The sequence below is a fragment of the Glossina fuscipes genome, unplaced genomic scaffold, assembly GCF_014805625.2.
Source record: "Glossina fuscipes isolate IAEA_lab_2018 unplaced genomic scaffold, Yale_Gfus_2 204, whole genome shotgun sequence".
Classification (NCBI taxonomy): Eukaryota; Metazoa; Arthropoda; class Insecta; order Diptera; family Glossinidae; genus Glossina; species Glossina fuscipes.
The window spans coordinates 744,491-766,980 of NW_023998547.1; the positions used below are offsets into that span (position 1 = coordinate 744,491).

Below are 22,490 nucleotides of genomic sequence, written 5' to 3' on the forward strand. Positions count from 1 at the left end.
ACCTCTTGAAAAACACTCAAACTCTATTAAAAGCCTTTTGGCTTTGCCATGCAAATGTGTGGGATCTATAAAATGCAAAATTCGATATATAATTTTTGACGATTTTCGACGAAAATATTTCATTTAAATACATTTTCCTAATGGTTTTGATCAATCTTTGATAATAGTTGACAGAGTTATGGTCGCGATATTAATCGTGTAGGTTTTATTTAAAATAACTATGTAGGAGAAAATTAATCATTGAATGACGTAGTTTTTCCTCAAAACTATTTCGCTTTATCGGTAATATAACGATTATAACCGAAGATAACTGCATATTTAATTTATTATTAAGTTCAATCGATCGCAGGAAAAGCTGTTAGCAATCTACTACTACTACAACTACTACTACTACTACTAGTATCTAGTCTTCAGCAGGGCTTTATTTACCCATGCCTTTGCCCTCTGTCAGGTTTTGCGCAGTAGTTTTGTTACAAACGACTTCCTTCATTCTAGAAAGAAATTCGTTTTTCTATCGAAATTCCGCAAAAGTAAGCAAAATAAATTTAAAGTCTACCTATGGTAGTCTTCGTTATGTTTTCGTTTTGATCGCACTGTCAACTCTTTACAGGGGAAAATAACTGCAATAGTCTTAACCAGAGGCATATTGTTTAGTTTCGAATTAAAGATGGCCTCGAGAAGGTTACTGAGTACGCATTCAAGTGCTTGAGGAATGTTATCTTTAAAGAGTATTGAAAAATGGCAACACCGATGCCATTCTTGCAGGATATCCTAACAGGAAAATTAGTGAATCTAGTGACTAATGCCTCAGTCGATCTTGTTTTTGGCCAAAAAATTACGGACATCCTGAGCCGTCCTAAATGAACATGCTCTTTAACATTTTCTCGGCCTTTTGTGAAGAACTTGTACCACTTTTCTCCCTCGTAGTAGATTTGGCAAATGCCACAGTCAACATTTTAAGTGAGTTGGAGGAGTTGATATTATTTTTAACCGAAAATCTAACGCAGACCCTTTATTCCACTTTTTCCGATAACAAAAAATCGCCCAGCTCACTAAAACACGTGAAGCTTTGATTACTGTCAAAAAGCGCACAATAAAATAAAATTCGGGAGTGGAGTGTACGTATCCCACTAAATTTGAAAAGTCACTATTCATGTGTAAGTAAATAAACAAATAAATAAATAAAATGACCTTAAGGACTTCCTAAAGGTATTTGCTTGTGTATTAGAAAACATAGTTAAAAGAAAGAAAAAACATTAATCTATAAGTTCACCTTAAGTTAGTTAAGTTAGGGCGAGTATATGAAACATTGCGAATGACCTGAGATGGATCCAACTTTTATTATACCGAACGATATGCAATTATTTTTGAATCGATTTAAACCTGTCCGTCTGTCCGGCCTATTAACTTTTTCTTGCGGTCAACCTGTAGGTCACGTATTTTAACCCAAGGACCAACACTATTCGGAATGGCTTGGATCGAACTAGTTTTTCGACCGATTCCCATATCACATCTTATTTGCAAAAGTCATTTTATAGTGAGCCGTGCCCTAACGTAGCGTTTTTATCTATTTTCTAGTGATGAAATTTTTTCCCTTGATCTAAAAAGGGAAACAACGCATCTATTAAGCCCTAAGCTAAAATGTGTAATGATTCCACACAGATGAAGTTTCACTCCTAAGACTTGATTCAAAAAGCCCTTCTTGAATATACAACAACTAAGATCTCCGAAGCTAACTGGGGAAGTTACTGGATGAATGATGCATTTATCGTTCGTTTATCGTAAAAGCCATGCAATGAAAAGTGTTAATATTTGATCCTAGCTTTTGCTTTAAGTTAAACATTTTTTAGTTTAGCAACTTGCCCTACCATTTACGTGAGTGATGTCTTTTCTAGAAAATTCTTTAGATATAAGGCAATGTTTTTATTCTTTTCTATTTCATTTCTAACAATTTACTCATCTAACTAAAGTACTTTCATTGAATAAATAAATATTTTCTATAATTGAGCAAAATTTATGCATTTGAGTGTAATAAGATATTTCTTCTTCTTTTTCACTTGAAATAAATTGTTGTTGGAAAATAAAGTTGTCTTTCTTTGTGCAAATTTGCCTAATTAAGACATGACAGTGATTAAATGAAGTCATGGGCTCGTGTTTTGGGCTCTTAACTGACATACTATATACATACATACTACATGCTACAAACATCTATTTATATATTTTAATTTCCTTTTACGCGAATCCCAAATCTCAGCAAGATAATGACGTGATGATCAATTTTTGTTTTTCTATTATTATATGAATTCCATTTATAGGTCATATAAACTTTTTATAATATGTATATTCTATAAATCTTGAACTCTATAGAGCGCCAAGTTTGTACCTGGCCTGACATAATAATTTATCAATTTCAATACTTGTGCATAAGATAGACGAAACAAACAATATGGGAAGAAATCACGTACACAGTTACAAATAAAACACTTCATGTGGCCACAAACAACAAACAACAAACAGCAAACATTTAACATTTTCACCTACAATTTCTTTTCTGGAATTGGAAATCAATAGATAAACCCAGGGCGGCGGGGGGAGGAGGGGAAAGAAAGAAGGGAAAGAAAAAAACCGTAAGAGGAGAAAAACTTCACAAGTCGTGATGTTGAAAAACTTTATCTTTCTCTCAATTTTTCTTTATTGTTATCAAAATTTAAGCATCGCTTGCACTTATAGAGTGTCTTCAAATAAAATATTTATTTGTTTTATTGCTTTCTACCATTTTAAGGTATTTTCTTCACTTCTATATCTTATTGTTGTGTTTTTGTTTTTTTTTTTTTTTTTGCTTTGTTTTGTGTTGTTTTTTTTTTTCAACTTTGTTTTTATATGTATGTGTGTATGCGGTTGTATAACAACAGAAGACTATAAGTCTTCTGCTTCTATAGTCACTCTTTAGAAAAAATGATAAAATGCATAAAAAAACTCTTTGAACATTGGCATTGCATACATACGAAGCTTTTAAGCTTTCTAAAATTGAAATTGAAGCCTACAAAAGGTGATCAGTAAGACATTTATAGTATGTGTCTAAAACTTTGTAAAGAAGTATGTATGTATGTATGTATGTATGTACGTATATATGTATGTATGTTTGTGTGCGTCTATATGAATGTCATTGAAGCGAATGTGTGTGTTGGTAATGTGCAAACATTGAAAGTGGGTCAGTTAAAGATCGCTATAGAATTAATGCTTTAACCACTATTGTGGTATCACTGTATTCCGACATAAACTGGCGGACCGATCGACAGACCGACCGACCGACCGACCAATCGACAGGCCGACCAACCGACCAACCAACCAACCAACAATATAAATCCTGTTTGTTTAGCTCCATTTGTTTGCAAAATTATATGAGTTTTTTTGTTTTTCATCTCTTTCTTCTGTCTTTCACTAAGTGTTCACCATGGTAAAGAAAAAATTTAATGATAATGTATCATATAACATAAAATTGTTACTACCGTATTTGTGTGTTATTTTATTTTCCATATATTTATTTTCTTAGTTTTTATTTTTATGGCAATCAAATTGAAAACGGTACAAATAGGAAAATACGGTCATGTGCGATACATTTTTACATTTTCTTATCTAAAGAGAAATGCTTATGGGTAAAAAGAAAGGCGATTTAATTTTATATTTTATATGTATGGTATATACTCCTATGCATTTATGTATGTATTCGTAAATTCGTTTAAGTTGTTCTATTTAAATTCGTATAATAAGCGGTATCAAGACTCTTGTCGAGTCGTCAAATCATCAAATTTTCCAAGCGAGAATAATTTCTTAATTTTTTTTTTTTCATGCAAATCTCAAATTAGGTTAACATTCATAATAAAAACTTTTGGTTAGTGCGGGACGTTTGTTGAGAGAAAAAATGTTAAATTTACTATAGTCATAAATGAGTTCGGTAAAATTCTGTTAAACGAAATCGCCAGAAGGCAGCACTATCTTGGGTAAAACGCGAAAATATGCGTAGCCTAGCTTTTGTCTAGAGCGCAGTCCCATTTGTTTGGCATCACTGTATATTTACTATGCAGTGTGCGTGTGTGTGTGTGTGTATGTGTGTGTGTGTGCTCTTAGAGAAAAATCACAATTTTTACAAAAATGATATTACGATACCATGGGCTCATCTCAATCACGTGCTTGTCCCTCATATGCGTAGAATACCAAGTTAAGTATGATAAATTATGAGGAGAAGTTAGGTTTTTCTAAGAGTTTTCATGTCCTTTAACTCTTAATCGACTGGTCCATTAATAAATAAATTTTACGAAAATGTTTATACCTCTACACAATCAACCTACATATATTAAATTAAAGCCGAGATTTGTTTCGTTTTTCAGAGCTCAGTATATGCATATATTAAATACCGCGAGATATATTTACTTTTGAGTATAAGCTCTTGTGTCATCTTAGCTATCACTATCTGTATAGAGGTGGGACAAATAATGTATGTATTAGTTATTACTATCTGTACATAGACAGTAATAATAGTGAGTATGGCCGATTCTGTGTCCTTCGGTCTGTCTGTCCAGTCTGTTCTGTTAGGAGGTAGCAAAGCTCATGCCTACATAAGTTGGGATAAAAAACTATGAAGTGGAAAATCGGGCATAGTCCATCTATAACTAGCTTCATAACAAGCATATGCCTGAAATTTGAAGATTTTAATATAAAACTTTTGTAAATATATTTCTCGAGGCCGTCTAAAAGTTGATTAAAAAAATACTTTCCTAATTTTACTACCGCTGCCGCGTGATGCCATAAGAAATGCGATGATTGCCATAAACGGGAAAGTATCTGATTTAGGTTTGGTGTTGTCTCTGATGTCGGATTGCGTGGCTTATTATTGTTAATAAATGTTTCGTTGCATAGCTTAAGTGTGAGAAGTGTCAGATAACATTGTCTAAAGATTTCATAGAGAGAGTCAGTCCGCTAGATTCATGTCAAATACCTCTAACCCTCAGTATTAGTTTAGCATTAGTGTGATGGGCAAAGAAAATTTTTTCTGAGTTGAGTATACATATATGACGAGGGTTTCCCCGACTCAATATAAAGCATTAGTAGCGTTCGAAAAGAATACTGTAAAAGGAAAGGATTAATGAGGTTTCCGCGGATATTTTCATCTCCGTAGTGCACCTCGTTTTTGTCGACTAATAGGTAGTGATATCACCTACTCCAGGGATAAGTCAACGTTGAAGTTGTCTTAGCGGCCACAGAGTTCGTTATAACTCACTTTACTTTTGACTGTTGGGCTGCTTTAAGGCAACCTTTCCTCAAAACTCAGTTTGGCAGCCTTTATTCAGTTATGCGTAGAAGCAGTAGTTGGTCAGTTTGTTTCCGCTTGTTACTCTATCCACTGGGGCATGTTTACTAAGAAATCATTTCCTAATTAATAGATTTTTGACACAATGCTTTAACTCTTTGATAACAATTTCGAGAAGTTTGTGGGTGGTTTCTTTCAAATACATGCATATATATATATTTTTCCATCTACCATTTAACCATTATCAGATATCATAATTATTGGTGTTCAAAAATTGTTGACAGAGAAACAAGAAAACATTCTCCTTGACCGGCTCCGATAAAACGAAACGAAAATGACAAAATGTATGCGAATACATAAAAAAGAATATTTTATGAGCGGCATTTAAATTATCCGTCAGTTGATTGCGGTATTAAATGGCCGAAAACCATATTAAATCATAATTAACTTAAATCGTATAAACACACAAACGTAATGTCTTTATTTGATAAATAAATATAAAATCAACAAAAAAAAACGAAAGAAAAAAACATTAACAGATTCGCATAGACTTAGCCTTAGGCCGTAAAATATTGTACTGTATGTAAATGCAACAACATTTTTACTAAAGTAAAATGTGTGATGGCGAGTCTGCACACACACATATGCACTTTGTATCTAGGTAATCTTAATGATTGTCAATATAGGCAACAAGAAAAACATATATATATATATATATATATATATATATATGTGTGTGTGATGTGTGGGGTGAGCAAAATGTAAATGTGCACCGGATAAGAGTTTGAGTAGGAGAACTGCATGTTAAGATCCCTTACCTATTACTCCCTGGTAACTGGATATGTTTACGATTCGTGTTTGTCCTTAGGTTTTAAACTTGCTTGTTTAACATCATATCGAGAAGGATTTATGAGACGAAATCATGCAATAATAATAATAACAATAACAATATCTAGAAACACTATGCTTATGTAAGATGACTGACTAGGAGAGAGGGAGAGAAAGAGAGAGAGAGAGAGGATCAGAAAGCCAATCACACAAAATTCTCGAACGCGGAAATATAAAAATATAACATTTGTGTTTTTCTTTTCCCCCATTTTTTTTTTTTTTTTTTTTTTTTGCTTTAGTGAAAGTATGCAAAATGTTTGGTTATTTATGCATTTAACGGGCATTTTGTTATAGCGGTTAAGTTTACGGTATTCATTTAAGTTTAGCGAAACAATTCATCACGCTTGTAAGAAGTGTACGACACAAGTGACTGAGTGAGTAGTTTATGTCTTTATTTTGTTGTGTTTGCGTTATGAAGTCATTAGCTACGGTTAAAGAAAAAACAAATTTTGCTTAAATTGCTAAAAACGTCTGTAGCCATGTGTGAACGTTAGAGTAGGCGTTGCTTTCTTTACTCAAATATATCTACATTCTCTATATATACTTTTGTTTAACTATACGATGAGCAATTGCGTTACGTTGATCGAGTCGATGTGGGAGATCTTCGCCAGGAAATTATTAACTCTTTACACATACATATTATGCAATCTACAAGTTAGTTAGTAAATGTTTAATAAATCTCTAGTCGAAATTATTTAAATATGAACTTAATTTATAACGTAAATTAGCTTGTAATGCATATGCAAAGTGTAACTTAAATGCTGACAACATTCGTTGTAGTAAAGTCTTTTTATTCGTTTAGGTTCGTGCGAAATGCCCTTAACATCACTTAGCTTTCTCTTCATGTAAGCGAAAACATCTTTCTTATATTTTGTAAATTTTTTAAATTGTTGAGTAAGCTTTCAATGGCAACTAACCACGTACTGCTCCAATATTTGCAGGACCTTGCCAACAATCCAAAATTGATAACTAAGTCGTATGTCCGTAGCTCGCATTTAGTATTTAATTTTTTCTTTTAACTGTTGACAAGTTGTTTTACTTATCCCTATCATATGATTCGAGACAAGATTTTTGCAGACTAGAGATGCGAATTTTAACCGAAAACATTCGCTAACATTTTATATCAACTTTTGGCTTTCATGACAAACTGACATAATCGACCGATCAATAATAAAATTCAACAATCCTTTCAAGTGCGAAAAAATGTTCACTTGTGGTTACTGATAGTGAGCAATTATGCAAATTTTCTTTTTTTCTTCGAAAACAAGTTCTCAAATTCTCGCAATACTAAGGTTATATTTGGTATAAGTGAATTTCCTTTCTTTGCAAAAATCATTGCCTACTTTCTTGTGTTAGATATATTTATACTTTATTGCCTACTTTCTATATAAAGAATGTGATATCGTTGCGATATTGTAAAGATGGCAAAAACAAAGGAAAGGAAAGGAAAAGGGAGAAAGAAAGGACTTGAAAAAAGCTTAACCAGGATTAAGAAGCAAGATGCGGAGTAGATATAAGAATCAAAGCAATGGACAGTTGCAATTCAAACAATTAAAAAGGAGATGTATTTGTACTAAAGGGAATGCGGCATCCATTCAACTGGAAGACTGGAAAAAATCGTAAAAAAATTGATTAACTGTAGATAGGTGCAAAGATGATAGGGGTCATTTTGAAGAAAAATTTTCAGACATTCCTGAGTCAGTCAGTTATTGTAGGCCTCTATATGATCGGATTGCATACGATTATTTTGAATTAGAAAACTCTGAGCCCATTTGCGACGCAATATCTAAATATTGACAACTTTTTTGAAAAGTTAATAACTTTAGCATTAGATTTGCTAAAATCAAACGGGATTGCTATATACATAACATATATAAGCAAATTTAATGGCATCTCTTTCGATTATTCGCGAATGTTGCAAACATGGTGATCCGAAATATGTAATTCCTTGACAAATTTTGTTTGACATAACCTTTAAAGTTGTTTAAAATGTTGTTAAAAATTCTATAAACGTTTTATCCGCTTTTGTCTCGATAATGCTATTAACAATAATCTCCTGGTCACCACAATCTAATATTAATTAATATCGATATTTTATTTAAATAAAAGAAGAGAAAATTCTCTTATATTCTCTATATATTCAGATTAAAATCCATGTGTTGTTTTTGTGTCTGTGTGCGACTGTCCCGACTTTAAATGGTAGTAAAATAAAAAATGTGATGATTTTTATAGTGAATGAGAAAATAATAATAATAATAAGAATAATAATAATAATAATAATTTCGGTTTAATTTTTATGTTAAAATAATTATCCCCTGATATGGTATATAACAATAATATAATTTTTATTAGTTTTATAAATGAAAGGCAAAAATTCAGTAAAGAATTTGCAACTACTGAGGGATATACTATTATTATTGCAATATGCTTGCAGTCAAGTTGCATTTTATATGCCATTAAAACGATTGCATTTACATACGGTTACCTAAAGACCACCACCATTACGTATCAAACATGTTTATATGCATTAAAAACGAGTAAGATAAATAAATATATTTATCCTAAGGCGAATTTTTAATGCTCACTACCAATAGTATTTGGAAATGCTACCTAATATATATTCTCAATCGATATATGCTATCGGTAGGGGAAATTTTTGGCACCAGGATATTGACATTTTCATTCAGAAACATTTACTTTCCAAACTTTCACAATTCAATTTCAGCCGGGATTCGTGTACTTAAGCTAAGAACTTAACCTACTTACCGGACCGATGATCAAAGGATCTATGCGCAGATTAAGTTAGTTAGATGGATTAATAGGTGCTAGGAAAGATGCAGCCTACTAATAATCTGCGAATGTATAGAACGTGGGCGTAGAAAGGCGTGGACAATTGCTTGAATTCATCGCGCTCTAATTTTCGATTGAACCATGTCTGCTTCCGAGTATTCTTTAAATTCAGATAAGGTTTCCTAGGATTTCGCTAAGCCTCGATTGAATAGGTAAAGCAGTATCGAAAAGTGCACCGTTTTAGATGAAAACGAACAAAGATAACATATCTCAATAACTGAAAGTACCCGTTGAACCCGTTGGCCATCAAGCTATTTATTCCGATCAATTCAGTCGCTTTAACTTAAGGGTTCTAAATAGAGGCATCAAGTTCATAAGCTAATCAAATATACGTCGTTTTCTAGATTTTATCTTTTTCGTGCTTTCAGTCACTAATACGTAGAACAAAACCACGCACACAGTTCTAACATCTCGAATGCTTTATATCAGGTGCTAAGGAGTGTTTTCAATTATTTTCGATTTTAATTTTTTTATTGTTAATTTTGTTTTATTATTTCATTCCGTTTAATGTTATTATTTTTACCTATCAATTAACCAAATTAACTTTATAATGACCTTTAAATGATTATTTAAAATATATATATTTGTAAAAATCTGCTGATTAACTTTATAAATAATAATTGGAAAATTGTGCCATTTTTTATATTGCACTGGCTGGTCAACTGCAGCTACCACATAATTTGCAGTTTCATAAAATTTATTAATAATATTTATTTTTGGTACATGGACGAAAGAAATAATTAACTCCATGACTATGGGTAATAACCATATAAAAGACGTTAACGTTTTCTTTTTGTTTTTTTTTATGTTTGAATTCATAAAAGTAAAACGTTTTACGAAACTCATGTTTTTTTATATCCATCAACGAAGAAGGAGCGATATATGTTCGTTTGGTCAGAACGTATGCAACGCCGAAAAGGAAGCATCAAATTAGCATTAAATTGTAAATCGATTTAAGTATGTCCGTCTGTCCCTGTGTGCAATGTTTGTTGTAAACAACCTCTTGGTCGCAAATCACCTGCTCTTCAAATTTGGCAGAAGTTTGGAAGTTCTTGCATGTAGGTTGGTTGGTATTGAAAATGGGCCAAATGCTTTGAAGGGGATGCCTACAGTACCACGCAAACTGAGAGCATCTTTTCGTTATCTTCGCAACAACCAAACATATGGCGCGTATACCTGCAGAAGTTTTACATACCATTCGACATACAATACATACTTACTTGACTACCTATGTCGTTAATTTAGGTTTAGGTCCAGGAAGATTAATTCGGAACATAAATGCGATCGCACATTCAAAGCTTCTCTTTGTAGCGAAATATTAAAGATTTACCTATGTTTTCATAATTTAGTTACATTGATTGAATTTGAAAGTGGGTATGAACCGAGAATATCGGTGAAGAAACTCTGTGTATACAAATTTTAGGATCTGTGATAATCTGTGAGAGATAATAAACATTTGATCGCAATTTTTATTTGTGTTATCTAAAACTTGAAAATAAAACGACAACTTGATCGGTTCATTGATACAACTAATGGGTTTATAAGTCTTTTTTATTTTTACTGCACTTGCTGCAAAGATGCTGCACTACGCAAAGATAAGGATGTATAGAGATGATATGCGTATCAAAGTTTCCTGAAAATCTAGTTATTCATGATCAGCCAAAAATTTTGAATAGCCTTAGCTATGCGAGGTTTCATATCGCCCATTCGTCTGGCTATGTGTCCATGTGCATACGATGTGGACAAGTCCCTCGCGTAAAGTTCATTAAACTAAACTTGATATTAGTTTGCTCAAACTTACCGATCAAAGGTCAAGCTTGAAAATGGGCAAAGGGTATACTTATAAAAACACTCGCCATAGATATATAGAAAACGGTAAACCTTACAAATCGTGGCAGATAATGATCTACAGCGTAGTAAAAGTCCCTTTAGGCGGTGCTCGCAATAAGTCCTCTTACGGCCGCGAATATTTCAACAGATGAGGCACATCTTTTATTTTTCGCACAAAGATGATGATGATGACATGCGAATAGACTTACTAAGTAAAAAGCCCAATAATGCTTTTATCATAGTGTTGATGCTTCAAGGGTTAACATAATACGTTCAATATGCATTCATATAGTGGATGTGAACATGACTTTCTTACTTGCTTTTAAAGCTACATTGTTTCTCTATAGTAATTCTATATAAAAGAGGAGGAGTTTTATTTAATTTGACTTAAGCTATTATACGTTTCGTCGGTAGAATCAATTTTTATAGAAAATGAAAATGAATTTTATCACGTACCTTTTTGTGTTGAAATTTTATAAATTTGTTGTTGGTGGTTGTTGTAGCGGCTGCTGTTGACTGAAATGAGAACTAACGTTCCGATAATGATGATAATAATGATAAAGGTGATGTTGTTGGTGGCACGTTGTTTAATACCCTTTGACTAATTTCCAATTATATTTTGCTTTGCCCGATGTAGCCATAAAAACAAGACATTATCATAAACCAGGATACTTAGTAATAAGTTGAAAAAGGATTTCTCGCATCGGTAGTGTATGTTTATATAAAATTGAGGTTTTTTTTTTTTTAAAACCTTATGCACGGACTTATATAGTTTCACATGCAAGTCTTTATAGTGACAACTAAACAAAAGGCACAGCTAAAATAATAATGCCTACGCTCTTGCAAATCAAATGAGGCAAAAGCATAACACACTCACAAATACAAATACAAACACAAACACAAACACTCTAAATGTATATTAACTGAGTTCTATATTATAATTTATGCACGCATTTTATTTACACAACAAACTCAACTCATATGTAAAACGCGAAGGCAAAACAAGAAAAATAATAATAATAATAAAACAACAACAAAAAATAATAAAAAAAAAAGGATCTTATTAAAGCGCGTTACACGTTCGAACGTAATCAGCGACACCGAGGCGACTTTTATATTAAGTTACGTTGGCACGGACAAGAAACGACTGTTAATATGTAATGCAATGCAATACTCGATGCCTTCTGATGGCTTTGCCTACAATAATAATAATAATAATAATAATAATAATGATGATGATGATGATGATGATGATGTCGATGATGACTACATTGACATTAACTGAGTTGCGTTGAGGAATCGCGTAAACGTATTGACGTTTGGCTGTTGCTGGCAGTGCGCTTTACTAAATATCATCAGCATTTTTACACATTTCTTATTTACATTCATAGGTATTCACGTACTCGCTCACTAATTTACGATACTTAACTTTGTGGTATTTACTCTGTTGTTGTCTGTATTCACAGATATTTTCTTCTTTTTTTTTTTTTCTTTTCTTTTCTCTCTCTTTTTCTCTCTTTTTATATTTTGTAAATTTTTTCACGGAAATTTACGATAATCACATTGACCAAATTATGGTCAAACATTTAGAAAACTGTTGCACTCTAATAAACTTGAGCAGCGCATTTTTTCGTTACGTTCGTTGTTATTGTTGGTTGGTTAGTTGCTTGCTTGTTTGCTTGCTTGCTTGCTTGCTTGCTTGCAGTTGCAGTCAGTTCGCTTTCTTCAGTAGGCATAAATTTTTGTTTTTATGAACCTGCTCGTGTTTTTGCCAACTTGAAGATTTTTGCTTAAATTCCGTAAACCCTTTTGTGATGGCTGCTCGTAGCAAAGATGATGATGTTGTTGTTGTTGTTGTTGTTAATGATGGTGGCGGCAGCAGCAGCAGCAGAAGCAGCAGCAGTGGCGGCGGCGGCAAAGTTTAGTGCTAGTGATGTCGATGTCGATGTTGATGCTGTTGCAAAAATTGCGGTTTTAATCTTATCCATAATTTTGTTTAACTTTTCAGTATCAGCTGCCGTTGCAAAGTTTTCGTTGCTCTTGCCTATTATGCCTGCAAACGTGGAAAAGCAAAATTAAAAAAAAAAAAAAAAAAAATTAAAGAAAAACATTTTAAAATAAAAACTAATAAATTTATTTGAATTGTTTTAAATTCAAGTTTTATCGTATTGTTGTTGTTATTGTCATTATTGTTATGGCCAAAGTTGTTATTGTTATTTTTGTTGTATTGCAAGCAAATATAATTCAAACTGTAACATAAGACCAAACATATTTTTTCATATACGCCCGACCAATAGAGTTTTCAATCTCTACTACACTACTACTCTGTTAATATTAAAAGCAGAGAATTTTTATCCCTTGGAATCATAAATTGCGGAATTAGCTCGACTAGAAGCATTAATTTAAGCACGTCCATCGGCAATTTAATTAAACTGATGATAGTGGCATTCAGGGTGAATAATGAACCACATGTTCATAGTTGAAATCTTTTCAGTCAAACATTAGAAAAAAAAGCCAAAATTGGTCTTAGTATGAAAATGAAAGCAAGATTCCTGTTAAAGTTTCAAAATGAAATGATTTAGCTCATGGACATCCATCTCAAAACGAATGTAAACGACGTAATACGATATCTAGTTCTTTATTATTAATGCTTTGTACGAAGGTTTGTTGTTATTATTATTAATTTCGCCAGAGAAATAAATTGTAAGACTAAACTCTTAAAAGCACTAGCATCTAAGGCTATTGGCTTTTATTAAAAACTCTACCGCACTTGAGATTCGAACCCACGACCTTTGGCTTGCTAGTCGAAATTCCACGCCTTCGGCTACTCAGGCGGATTGTACGAAGGATTATTTATTTTATTTCCTTTAAGGTAAACTTTTCAGTCATTTCACTTAAGATGTCCAATGACGAACGATTGCCCTTCTATTCGCATTTTATCAAGTCTCCTTATAACAACTTTTTTTTCAACTCCGTACATATTTATCGTATTTCTTATTTTCCGGAGGTTGGGCCCATTTTTGGTAAAGAGTGTTGACTAATTTCGTAACAATCGAAAATGAGTCTAAATCTATTCAGTTTATATCATATACTTAGTAACGAAGATCGGAAGAACGATTACCTCCCCACTTATATTGGTTGACATATTCTTGTTCTCTATAAACAATGTCTTGAGGTGGACGTTACGAACTTAATTAATTAATTTCAAATTCAATCATGAAACCATTGAAAACTCGAAGCAAACTTAAAAATATGCGAATAATATTGAAATGTGTTCCTTATGAAAATTGCTTGCCGATCGAACTGCCATTACGAGCCGTTTGCATCAAAATTCAATTTATTCTATATATCGGAAAATATTTCGTTTTTTTGTGTTCGGAATTACGATAGACGTTTACACCGAGAAGCAAAAGCAAGCTTAAATAAGTAAGACAGGCGAGAGCCGAATCCGGCGTACTTCTCGCATTCCTTTCTTTACGTTCTTTTATTTACTACCCATTTGTTAAGAAACCGAAGTTGCGTTCAGTTTACGCTGCACTGCGCGCTTCTGCTCTAACTGATTTGACCCATTTTCATTTTTGCGAGCAAGAGGTTGCTAAAAACCTACAGACACCTAAACATACAGAAAAACTAACGGGCAGACATAGACTAAAGCAACTCAGAATTTCACACTGATCAAGAATATATATACTTTATAGGGTCCCTGAAGCTTCCTTTTGGGTGTTACATGCATAACGCAAAAAAAAAAAAAACAAAAAACAAACTGAGTATATCCTCATCTTACAGCGGTGGGTATAAAAAATAAATATATGAAATCCTTAAATTTTTTCTTTGTTAAAATATATGCGAACAGCAGCGTTTCGCCACAAACTCTCAATATGTTTAATTCGTCAGATAATATTGTAAACAGTTCCTCCATTACACATATCATGTAAATGATAGATCGCAAAAAGTATGTATGTGTATATACATTATATTTGGATTAAAGTCTAAAGCTATTCTGTTTTTATAGTCAAACGCTTTTGTGATTTAATTTAATTACTTTTATCAGGTTCAAAATTGATCTCGCTTTTATAATATCCAACATCGCTTGCCGTGTATAGGTATATTATGTTTGTGCAGTCATATACAATCCTAGCAAGGACTTCAAACAGACCAACTTTTTATTACATTGAATCGATTTAAGATTGTCTTTCTGCCTGTCTTCTCTTCTTGTGAGTGTGTGTTTTTCTTTTAATCACCCAGGGGATGTGCGAAGAAGAACCAGTGCAGAAAGCAAAGCATATAGGCAGATGGTCGCAGCCTAGTGGGTTTGTGTGCGCAATCGGTAAATATTATGCCTATACTGAGTGAACACTTACCATAGCTACAACCAAGAGGTCTTTATATTTTGAGATATTTTGACCCTGAACCAAGGACGAGCACTATAGAAAATGGTTCGGATCGGAGTCCTTTTTCGACCCCTTTTCATATAACTTTTTCATAAAGTTCTTTGAAATCTCATTATACGAATAACTATGAGTTGATGTAGGGTAGGTCGTAGCCCACTGTACAATATTTTCCTTCTGATTTATCTTTGACAGCAAACTATATATTTGGATCGGGAAAAACACTTTTGATGATAATTTTAATCTTATTTCTTAAATGTGTAAAAAATAGATTCTAACCTCTTCACTTACTAATTATGCCAACAGTGAATTTTCTTAGTTGTGACAAGATTAGTAATCGATTCCTAGATAGAATTGGCGTAAATAAAGGACATGATATATGTATGTGCATTTTTTTAAATTTAACTCTGTCTTATGTATTTTCAAACTTTACTTTTGGTCAATTGTCATATTTTTTTAAATATTATCGTTTGCAACTTCTTAACTTATTGTCTCTACTCTGTTGTTGCTTTTACTCCTTTGTAAGCGAAGCAATCAAATCCAAGCACTTGTGCATTATTTATGTGCAATTTTCATATTTATTTATTTATTTTTTTTGCTTTTCTTATGGACATTTAGTGATTTCATTATTTTGTTGATCTGTTTATTTATTTGCGGCTGTTACATAAGATCTTGTGTGGTCATATTTGAAAATTTACGACATTTAATCGCTTAATAAATTTATAACAGATAAAGTCACACAATCTCTTTAACCGCAATATTAATAATAAATTGCGAAATTTATATTCATTTTAAGACGAATTTTGTATACCCAACTCTTTGTTGATCCATTAGCTAAATACATTAAACAGCGTGAGCGAAAGGCTTGGCCAAACACAAGCAAAAATCCTTGTCGAAAGAAAAATTTTAGTGAAAGTTGAATATGCTCAGCCGTTTGCCTTTTAATAGCTTTGTTGGCACTCCTCTTAGCTTACAAGTGAATTTGTGGGACTTTTTTTCAATTTCTGTATATTTCAGCAACAAACTATTGCAAGTATCTTGAAACTCTGCTACCAGTCCCCTAGTAACTCACAGTCAAGATCAAGAAACGAGTTATGCTCCTCTTTGCCTCCTATATTGCTTTTAGTAAGGGAACTTACTGAAGCTACACTCGGGTGGCTCTCGCCCCATGCTTATAATAGTTGGAGCAAAAGAGAAATTGAAAATTTGTCAACAGAAGGGTATAATAAATGAACGAATAATTTATGGGTCCACTATTACGATCCCGAATTGCGATAGTTTCATACTTTTCGTTTGCATTTAAAATATCAAATAACTTACGCTTATGCTTGTCAAAGTCATAGTATTTGTTTGTCTTAATAAACATTCCAGTCAGTAATTCTTTGCTATGACAAGAAATCTCAATAAAGTCTGATTAATTCTCTCTTTATAGCAAACTTTTTTACTTGAAAATAATTTTCTTTAGTAATAAATCACTCACCTATTTATTATGTAACTATGCAAATCGAAACATCATTTTAATCTTAATACTCTCCAAAATTCGTTATACAAAACTTTTTATTAATACATTTTTTATATTTTAAAGGGAAGTCATCGAGGTGTGTCGCACACCTAATAGAAATATTTCTCAGATTTAAATCAAGAAAAAAAAAAAATTGTTTCAGTCCTTCTTAGAAACAAAAAAAAAAAAAAAACTGCAATAATGATTAATGGGTTTAATTTGCGGTTTTTGTTTTTGTTTTTTTTTGTAGTTTTTTCTTTGTATATTTTTTCGAGAATCTGAAATAATTATTTTTAACTTCTAATGTCACTTTTAATGACTGTAAATTAACATTAAACGTTAGAAGAACAAAATGTTAAAGTATTTGCAAACATTCATATATGGACTTAAAACGATCATAAATACAAATATTTAAAGACCATGAACTCATTTGTTACTCAGCAAAGCAATAAGTGAATTATGCATATATATCCATATGTATTTTTGTATATACACATTTTTATATGCATATTTGTATGATATATTTACGTCAACACATTTGTATATATATATACATAAATTTTTGTTTAATGTTTTTTACTACCACCTTTGGCGGAGGTTGCTCATGTTTGTCAGAACGTATGCCGCATCCAGAAAGAAGCTTCAGAGACCCAGTGCCACATTTTCTATCGATCTAAACATATCTGCTCATCGCTATGTCCGTCTGTCCAGCTGTAGATATATTTGGTAAACACCCTCCCTTAGCAGAAATGAATAAATCGCCTTCAAATTTTGCATAAATTTTGAAATTTCTTGCACGTAGGTTCTTCTTGAAAATGGGTCAAATCGCTTAAGTTAATGGACCCGTTTGCAGTAAGACATGAGTTGAGAGCATTCCTTTTTTCACAAAGAAAAGAAAAGTGGATTTTTTGCACAGATAAAATTTCCACATATGGTCTACGGATGATCGAAGATGGAAAAATCGCCCACATCCGCCCATTACATTATAGAGTATCGTAATTCCATTGTTTTGGTTTTTCATTTACTTTTTCAAACAAAAATAAAGATGGTGGGTACAAAAGACTCCGCCACAGCTAAACATGTAACTACGGGTATGTGTTTTTACACAAACAAACATTTACATCTTGCTTAAATAGTTTATAAATTTTTATGAAGCCATTAATGGGAATGAAAATAGGAGACGAAGAGAATTTGAAGAGAATTTTGGATACCTTCCACTATATGAGTTGTACGTAAATGTAGATGTGATAAGAGATTGTCCGAGAGACACCTTTAGACACTTTTGTAAATATATATATATTTTTAACTAGCTGTAGCAGGACCTTCTAATATTAACTGGCCTGATAGATTCCCAAATCGTTCAGTATAACTATAAAAGAGGTCATAACAAAAGCATAAGCTATACTTCATAATTTTTTACTTCATAAATTTGATTGTAAGCTATTCCTGAACTAATTCACTTTTTCTTTTACCTCCTTATGTCTGTTTCGATTATTTATCTATTGTAAATGGTTATAAAGACCGCTTCTTAAGTCGCTATTAAACTAGGAGTCTATGAAACAAATTCCCGATTTTTATAACTTAATTTTTGTTGCTTCGAAATTTATGAAAAAAAATAAAGAAAGCTATGCCTTGTTGCTTAGTATAGTCACCCCAAAAAAGAATTCATAACTCGAGCTGAATTTTATAATACTTGGTTGAAGTAAATACATGCAAAAGGTCTTTGCTGTTAATTATCCCATCCAACACTGTTGTCTATTTTTAATCCAAAGCCCCATTTTGATACATGGGGCGTTCCTACTGGGGTTGTTATTGGTGACCAGTGTAGACGGCCTTGATTGCGTTTTTTCACATTCACGTTCACCGCTTAAAGCGTGTAAAAGGCTGATGGTCTAGTTCTTGTTTCAATGTTAAAAAGTTATAAAGGAAGATACATCAAAAAAGTCAGAAGTTATCATCAATGAATCCTATGAATCTCTAAGGGTGTGAAATTTTCTCTATATGAACTACTATTGTGGCAATGTTCAACAGGTCGCTAAGACCAAACCATATTTCTCTCTCTATGTCTGTTCGTCTTTGTGCCATCTTTCGTAAAAACATTCGCTTTCGCCAAAGACTAGAATGAAAGGTTGAAACTTTCCGTATTTCGCGCACAAGAGATTACGATCTGCACACGATCGCACTCGCAGAAGATTGTATCCCCAAAGGATATTGGGCCGAAACTTTATGCAAATATACCGCGAGATCATTTAAAAAAGAACAAGAAAGCTTAGTAATACACACGCGACTATCGATATAGTTCATGCACTAGTTCCAAGTTGAGATATCTGCTCCGATGCTACTCGCTGTTATCTTAATATGTGTTGAGATTATTTTTTGCTTTGAACCCGTTTTTGCTTCATCTCGTGGGCATCTACGACATTAGGTGGATTCGTCCAGTTTTCAACTCGACTAAGAATAATTGTTAGAAATTTTCCAACAGCTATTGCGTTTGCATACTTATGCAATACATGTGGTCTTACGGCTTTTATGAGTTTTTTTTTCATTATAGAAAAGCTACTCAGTTGTAGAAAGCAACGAGAAAAAAAAGGAATACCTTCCTCTCCTCTGGTTTTGGTAATCTCCCGTTAGTGGTTTTATTTTTTTACTGTTATTGACTTAAAAATTTTCTTTTCTTTACATGTTTATGCCTCTTCCTACATAATATAGATTAAGTTTTCGGTGTGAAAGATATGCTGCTGTCAGTTCAAAATCATAAAACACATTTTCGGTTAGAAAGCTATAAAAAGAATAAAAAAAAAACAACAAAATGTTTCACAAGTTTATGATGCTCTAATCTTAATATTTATTTCTTTAAATAAAATAAATTCGGTAAACAGTTTATGGTCCCTTTGTCTGGATGTATATAGTCGTTAATGGTGTTTGTACATTTTCATGTTGTAAGCTTTTTGATTTTTTTTTTACCATTATTATTATTTTATTTTTAATTTAATTTATGTTTTCTCCTGTATTCTTAAGTGTTTTTCAAAAGTTGTTTTGTCATTTTTAAAATTGAAGGCCAACATGATCTGCCTGCTTCGCTTAATTTGTATGTGTATTGATACTTGTTTTTCTGCACTCTTTGTATCGTTAGATTGTAAGCAAATGAATTGACCGGGAATGACAAAACACATTAAAGCTTTTAACTCATATATAAACCACTAAAACAGTACTTTTCACTTAGCAAGTAATCGTCGTAAAGATAAAAAAAAAAAAGGAAAAAGAATTGCATTTAATTAGTCCAGATATATATATATATATATATATATATAATATTCTAAGAAAAGCCGGGAGAGAGAGGAATTATTTTACATAAAGAAATAATTCGTTTAATTGATTTCTTTTCTTACATTTTTTATAAATTAAAATACAGCATTAAAATAAAAGATAATTTCTTATGAATAATTGAATTTAACAAGCAAAAAACTTATTAACAAAAAAAGCGGAATTTTTTTAAATAAAACTTTTAATGTTGAGATGATTATTTGATTAAATAACAATTATTTTCTTCTAATCAATCATTTGTGTCACTGTGTTTTGTGGAATTTGACGAATTTCTATCTAAGTAATTTAATTTGTTTAAATGCTTTCACGAATAATTTTAGAGATTTCGAATATGATGTAAAATATTTCTCTGCCTACAGCACGTTAAGAGAGTAAGGAACAGTTCGATGCAATTAATTAGTTTTGCTTTAGTATACAGAATAAAAAAATTATATCTCTAATGTAGTACAAGTTTAGTGCTTACATAGGGCGGAATGCAAAAATAGGCGTAGACGGTCCAAATTTTGTAGACTTCATGTTTGTGTTAAATTACTATTGTGAGTAAATTCTCATCATCACATATTAACACTTAGACAAGGGATCAGTTTTCGTGAAAATCCTTATTAGGGTAGGATTCAAAATATACGATTAATTTTTTCATTATGATATAATTTTCATCATGAAACATCTGTGGTATGAACTTTGCTTTCCGTTAGGTGAGAGGGCGTTCAAAAATTGCCCCAGTCGATCCAAAGTTTTCATACCAATTTAGAATGCGGAAATACTACTACTTAGCCACTTTTGCCGAGAAATTTTGAAAACTGAAATTTTTCTCCATGGAACGACTTTTCAGTACACGACGTCGACGTACCTTGAATACAAATTTACATGGACAGACATCAGACGGACAGCCGGATAAACAGGCTTAGATCAATTCACATTATGATTTTGAATCGATCGGTATAATAAAAGATGGGCTTATCTTAAGGCCTTCTGCGTTTTGCACACGTCCGCACTAACTTGATATATTTTGTACGACAACTGGTCTTGGATATAACAATTTAATCACTAGGAACTTAGGCTATCGCCTCGAATTTAGAAATGAAACTTAGACGTTCTTCAGCCTAGTAACTGTAATAAAGTAATAGATTAAATTGATATCAAGTTCACCGTATCCATAGGATTGGTTGTTCCGAAGGCGAATCTTCTAATAAAGGAAAAATGTAGCCAATCATGGAGAATGTGCTTTATTATAAAAACTTGTCTCCATTTACAGATTGGTTCCATTGGTATGGCCAAACTTTTTTCTTAACTTTGGTTTATCAATATTAGTTGGATAGAATGTTGAAACAAGGTAAGGGCTTCAAGGTTCAAATTTAAATCTTATTACTTCGTGATATGTTTTAATTTGTTAGTTATGCTCCAGCTCGAAGATGAGAGATTTCGTATAGCTTTTAAAGCAGCTTGACTATCAGTGCCAGTTAAATGATAAATACTGTCGTTATGAAAAATTAATAAAATCTAATTTTTTTTATAAGATCATAAAGTTACGATCATTAAAAGAATGGTTGTTTCGCAAAATTATTTAATGCTTTATTAACTTATGAAACTATAATAATTTTATTGTAATTGTAATATTTAGTACATTATCATACCATATGTATTAGTATTTTTCTTTTTATCGATATAAGCGTTCGTAGGGGGCAAAAGTGTGGAAAACTGAAGTGAAAAGTAATTTGAAAATTGGTGGGAGCGAAACTAGAAAACTAATAAAAACACTGGACAAAGCATTTTATGTCCGATACAAGAAATTATTAAAAAATTCTAAAGCCTTGTCATGCATTCTTTTTTCGTACGTGCTTAGTAATGAAAAAATTCCAAGACCTAAGACAAATTGTCATTTTGTTTTTGTTTTCATATTAAGTCTCACCCTTGACGGAATTTGGTCTTAAGTTCAAACCTGATCTGCGTAAAGCAACAATGAATAAGACTAAGTTATAGCTTTCTATCTTTTAGCATAACCAAGATCCACAACAAGAGACAAATGGATAATCAGTCACACTTGTATAATCTGTGAAATGACAAAAATTAGTAAAATTTGCCATTAGTTAGCGAAGAACATGTAGAATAAGCACTTGCGACTCTCATCGCTTAACTGAATTAACTTGAATTCTTTTCTGCACTTCGTATGCCCTCATATGCAATAAATATACTATGCCCTTTTATGTGTTCATTAAAAAGGAAACCTAAGCAGTATGTAATCATGACTTATGCTTGCCTTCGTTGCCTTCACTGCCTTCACTGCCTTCACTGTTGCTTAGTGCAGGTGTAAATTTGTTTCTAAGCCATAACACATTTCATTTAGCCACCCATCAAGTACAAATAGACAGTTGTTTTTTTTTTTTTTTCGCTCTGTCCTGAA

At 32.4% G+C, this 22,490-nt stretch overlaps 1 protein-coding gene across 1 annotated transcript in view; it reads right to left on the reverse strand.

Annotated features, from left to right (window-relative positions):
* The window catches only part of LOC119642038 (cadherin-99C), a 164,799-nt gene that overhangs the window by 112,493 nt on the left and 29,816 nt on the right, over window positions 1–22,490 (reverse strand). Inside the window, exon 2 of the mRNA XM_038040998.1 lies at window positions 11,333–12,929. The gene's annotated coding sequence lies outside the window, so the exon portion shown is untranslated. The remainder of the gene's footprint in view (window positions 1–11,332; window positions 12,930–22,490) is intronic.